At 37.9% G+C, this 6,000-nt stretch overlaps 1 protein-coding gene across 1 annotated transcript in view; it reads right to left on the bottom strand.

Annotated features, from left to right (window-relative positions):
• Slc30a9 (solute carrier family 30 member 9) overlaps window positions 1-6,000 on the bottom strand; it is a 107,883-nt gene that overhangs the window by 12,317 nt on the left and 89,566 nt on the right. The window lies entirely within an intron of this gene.

Raw genomic sequence — 6,000 nt, 5'->3', positions numbered from 1 at the left:
ATCTGCACCAGTGATAAAATAGACTAAGATGGCTTTGGAGTAGTCACCATAATGTATCACCTATCATTTTCTAAGGTTAAGGTTTTTTTTAATGTTATGCTTTACAACAGTACAAATTAAGAAATATTATACGAATTTGTATACACGTTACGCTAGTACATTTTTTAAAAAACCCTAAACTTTTTCTAAAATGTCATAAATCAAAAATAACTAAATAAAATAAAATGTCATAAATCACTTACCAAATTCATAAATACTATTTACAAAAAGTTACTGGGTTGATGGTAGAGCTTTACAGTATATTAATCACTTTTTAAGCAGTGGTAGGGATCAATGTCAGGGCCCTGAAATACCAGGCAAGCATTCTACTGTTGTTCAAACAACTCCATGAAGTAGTCTAACGATAGGATAGCACATAGGATTGATGAAAGCATATACAAAATGCTTAATATGGTACCAACTATAAAACAGGCATCTAATAAACAGGTTTATAAAAATATATGAAGTGAGGCATAAGTGATTTGTTCAAGAACATTCAATTAGTGGAAAGTAGAGCAGAATTCCCCCTCATTGCAGCTCTTCAGACAACAAAACCCAGAATCTTTCTGCTATACTGTTACTGTACCCTAGGAAAGAAAACAGATGCTAAACTATAGCCAGTTTTCAACCCTTTAACACTAACCCCCAGGAATCAAACTTAGCTGGGCAAGGTGGCACAGGCCCATAATCCTAGCAGTAGGGGGACAAAGGAGAGATGATCACTGCAAGTCTGAGGAAAGCCTAGCTGCATACTTAGTGAGTTGTAGCACAAAATGTCCTCCCAAGCCAGCATAGTTCAGCTGTCTGGGTGATGGTTTCTGATGCAATTTCCCTTGATTTGGTTTCTTAGAAATAGGGGGTCATTGTGATGCACAGCTGGCCACTATGATTCATATTATAAAAACCAATCAAAGACAGAAAAGTTCTCTACCTTTATACATCCCCTTTGCAACCTGATAAAAAACTTCCTTCCCTGGGTCTTAAGAGGGCCTGACATTTTGAAGGACAAATGATTCCCCGCCAGTGCCAACTGACATAAATCTGCCTCCAAATCCTGAGCGTTGTTTCGGTGTTTCTGTTGGCTGTTGAAAGTTCAGAGCTAGCCTGAACTATACAGCAAGACCCTGTCTCAAAACACAGACACAATCAAATCTTCCCCACAAAATAAATGAGAAACCCTCTCCTTTAAATGTGATTATCACAATATATTTTCTTTATATAGAGAGTGTATAAGAAATAACAAAATCTGAAATCCCAAAAACAAAAGTCTGTTGGAAGAATAAGCTTCAATAAGACTCCAAATACTACTAAAACATTTCAATGATCTCAAGCAAATTACCAAATGCAAATACTCCAAATAAAGAAGCTATAACTGGGCCACATAGATAGCTCATTGGTCTAAGTGCCTGCCTACGCAAGCGCAAAGATCTAGGTTCAATCCCTGGTACCACATGCATGTCAGCGTCGCCCCAGGAGCACTGAACCGGCCACCATGACCAAACATGGTGGTGCATGCCTGTAAGCCCAGTTCTGAGGAAGCTGAAACAGAAGGATCACTATGAGTCCAAGCTGTGTAGTGAGACCCTGTAACAAATACATTAAAAAAAAAAAAAAAAAAAAAAGCTGTATCTATTACTATGTAAGGTGAAGTACAACTAAATGAGTGAATTCTTATAAAGTTTTACGTGCTCAAGTTAAAAATAAAACTTGCCAGCCGGCCAAATAGCTCAGCAGATTAATGTGCCTGCTTAGGCAGATGCAGGGGCCAGGAGTTCAAACCCCAGGCCTGCCGTGCCAGCCTTGCCCCCGGGACACCCCGAGAGGGCAAATGAGACTGGGCATGGTGGTGCGTGCCTGTGATCCCAGCACCTGGGAGGCTGTAAACAAGAGGATCACTACGAGTCTGATCTACACAGTGAGACCTGTACACCCTGTCCTAAATACAAAAATAAAAATAAAATAAAACTTGCCCAGACTAGTGAGTAACTGTACATATATTTTAAAGTCTTGTCTACTTGACTCACCATGACAAAGTGTTAAAATATTTCATTATTTCACTAATACTTAAATACCATTAGGTATTTCTTCTGATATATTCTTACATATAACTGCAGATAAAAAACTATCTGAGAACAAGCAGCTTCTGAAATGCTCACAATGATTGATCCCATCTGCTATATCCTGTGCGGTCCTGCTGGACTCTCTCCTTGAATGTTGGCTTGATGAGGTCTTTACTTTTTTTTTTTTTTTTTTTAAATGGAATAAGGATTTTTTTTTTTTTTTTGTTCCTCGAATGCCTTCAGGGCACTTTTGGCCAGTGGGAGAGGTGTGAGGTTCGAACTCCAGCAACTTGAGGCTGACAGCTTTGTGGAAGCAGCCACTTAAAGGCCTGAGCTAGGGCCAGGCCCCCCTTTACTTTTTTTAAGAGTAGGAAATGTTACTGGGGAAAAAAATGGGCAATAGGATTCTGGAAATAGGAATAGCTCCTGAGAGAGAGGAGAGGTCCTGAATGGGTTGCCCAAGTTGCTTACTTTTAACTCATAGAATATGGCCAAGAATGTGACTTCTAACATCACACGACTACTGTGTGACCTTTTTTCTTGTTCACACTCGATCTCTATTGCTTTATTATCTGGCCACCTCAAAGAGGCCCAAAAGGTAAAATATTTACATCTGCCAACACAAGCATAATTCTGCACAGAAGCAGCTTCTTCGCTAGGACACAACTGCATGTTGTCTTAGCCAGAAGCATCATGCCAGTGTACAAGGAAGCCTGACATAGAGAACCCATACAAACAGTGCCTAGATTTCTGACTCACAGGAACTTTTATGTAAGTGTTATTTAAAAATACTAAGTTTTGGGCCAATCTGTCACACAGCATTATGCAGGTAATACACTACTTTAAAAATTGCTACGAATTTTCTAGATGACTAGCACTTATTTTTTAAAATAATTTAATTTACAAATCTTCATTTTTGCAGAAAAGTTTAGATTTGCTAGTGTTTCAACTTAACTTTTTTTTTTGGTACTGTGGACCAAACTCATGATCTTGTGCTTGGCAAGGCAGGCATTTATGCCACTGAGCTATCTCCCTGGCCTCTTGACTCTTTTTTAGATTTTAATTGGAAGCAATAGGTGGAGATGATAATACCCTACTTGCAATAATGGACAGAATAATAAGCAAGAACATCAACAGGAAAATTAGTCTTGATCATTACAACTTAACCTAATAAACACCTATAGAACATTCAACAGAAGGTATTTTTTTTTCTTTTTCTCCCTTTTTTTTTTTTTTTTTTAGTATATTTGCAATACATAATAAATATCCTTATCATGGGGAATTGGTGAATACACAAATCACATCTTAACTCCTTTTACTTCCTCTTGCCCTTCTCTACCTCCCACTTATCACTATCACTGAATGAATGGATAAAGAAAGTGTGGTACTGGGAATACAATAGAAAAATATGGTGAATGTTTAAATTTTGAAAATTTATTACAGTACAGAGCCGGCTGAATAGCTCAGTGTATCAAAGCACCTGGCCGGAGGTTGATCCCCAGCATGCTGTGCTGCCCCAGAGGTGTCAGCCCCACCTCTGGGGCCCACTGAGAAAGCAACTGAGACAGCATAGTGGTACGCACTTATAATCCCAGCACTTGGAAGGCTGAAAACAGGAGGAGGATCGCTATGAGTCTGATCTGTGTAGTGAGACCCTGTACTAAATACATTTTTAAAAATATTACAGTACAATACACATTGCCATTAACCCTCCTAAAAGCCCATTCTCTTGTTCTACCTTGTTTTCCTTGCCTATCTTATTGTTCTTGCCACTTTCTTTCAGTTTATTTGGGGTTTGAAGTTGCTGTTTGTTTATATTTGGAGACAGGGTTTTGCTGTATAGTTCAGGCTGGCCCCTGGGCTCACTAGGTAGCCCAGACAACCTGGAACTTCAGGTGCTCCTCCACTTTCTGAAGCAGTTCTGGAAGTCTGTGAGAGTCTGTGCTTGCTGCCTCACACCTGCCTTGACTCCCTGAATCAATTCAAAATGCTGACCTTTCGTGGTCATTTTCACTTTGAGGAACAGCCAGGAGTTTCACTGTCAGATCTGGAGAGTAAGTGGATAATGCCATAATTCTTTTTTTTTGTTTGTTTGTTTTAAACCAAACTACCAAATATTTATCAGCAAATATAAAGGGTTGCACTAATACAGCTGTATTTCAAGATGCTTTGCTCTAGATGTCAATACCAATCCTTGATCACCACATATGTGGGTTTCTTTCAGCTCTTCTACTTCTGATTTTCCATCATGTATAGAAACCTCGGCATCCATGTCATCTTTCTTTGCTTTTGACAAGACCCACGGAGCCAACTTTCCATCATCAAAGATTTCTGTAAAATATACTTCTGCTATAGGTTTGGGTACCTTATAGTTAATCTCTGAAGAACTTCCATTAACATCAATCTCATCTGAATTTTTTTCAAAGTCTTTCAACCTCAACGCTATCATTTATAATTCTGCATTTACTGAGATGAATAGAAGACCCAAACATAGCCCAAAGCCTGGGAAACAGATACTATCTGTCCTGCCAGTTAGTTTTCAGGACTGGCAATTCAGACGTCTGGCTCTTGGCCACTTGTTCCCTGGATCTCCCCACAGCAATCATAATACCTGGGGCTGCACAGGAGTCCAATTTTTGTATGAGCCTGCTTCTCCATTGGACAACACATGGTAGCAGGATTTTCTATATTTTTGATCCCATCACATAAAAACACAAAAAGAGTTCTAGAAGAATTTAAGGCATGGTGGCTCACTCCTGTAATCCCAGCACTTGGGAGGCAGAGGCAAGGGATTGCCATGAGTTAGAGGCCAGCCTAGACTACACAGTGAGTTCAAGGTCTGCCTCAACTGCATACAGACCTCGACTCAACCGCCCCCACAGGATAAGTGCGTTCAAAGTAAAAGCAAGTATTTTGAGGGGAATTAATGGCAATATCTGTTTTACCGTAATAACTTTTTTTGTAATAACTTTTTAAAATTAAGCATTCACTGTACTTTCCAACAATTCCATGTCTCTATATATGGAAGATTAGCTATAAAAAATGAAAAGTGGTTATCTGTGGTAACATGAATGCGTTGGGAAGATATTATGTTAAGTAAAATAACTCAGACACAGAAAAGACAAATATGTATGTTGTTGTGTGAAAGTTTAAAAAGTCAATCTCACTGAGTACTGTATTATATTGATTGCTAAAACCTCGGAAAGGGGAAAGGGGGGGCAAGTTACAGAAAGAGGATAGTTTAATAAGTATCAGTTGCAGTTGGATATGTCTGTGATTACTAACAATTATATATTTTAAAATGACTACTAGAAAGGTTTCTGAATGTTCCCATTGCAAAGAAATGAATGTTTGAAGTGATGGATATGCCAATTACCCAGTTCTATATATTGTATAGCTGTAATGAAATGTTGTACTATATATCTCATGAATATGTATAATTATTATTGACAACCAAAAATAAAAAGAAATCAGAAATATTTACATGTGATAAATATACAAAAATTTCTGAAATGCACAAGAAGTAGTACTTAAAAGTTTTTTTGTAAATGTCTATAGTAAATTAAAAACGTAGTCTGTGAATATCTATACTCCCAGCTACTTGGGTGGCTGAGGCAGAACAATCATTTGAGTCCAATGTTAAAACCAGACTAGACACAACCAATTCATCTCAAAAAATAAAAACAAAAAACAACAATTAATCTTAACCTACCATTTTAAGACACTGGAGAAAGAAGAGCAAATTAAAGCTAAAGCAACAAGAACGAAGAAAATAATAAAGAATAATGCAGAAATTAGTCAGGGGAATAAAAGAGAAAAACAATAGGAAAATTGATTAAACCAAATGCTGATTCTCTGAAAACAAAAGAGACAATCTTTAGCATTTTAAATGCTCAAGAAT

Source organism: Octodon degus, unplaced genomic scaffold (genome assembly GCF_000260255.1).
Source record: "Octodon degus isolate 3935 unplaced genomic scaffold, OctDeg1.0 scaffold00158, whole genome shotgun sequence".
Classification (NCBI taxonomy): Eukaryota; Metazoa; Chordata; class Mammalia; order Rodentia; family Octodontidae; genus Octodon; species Octodon degus.
Note: the sequence above shows the minus strand (reverse complement) of the source record. Positions and strands in the feature narration are given on the sequence as shown.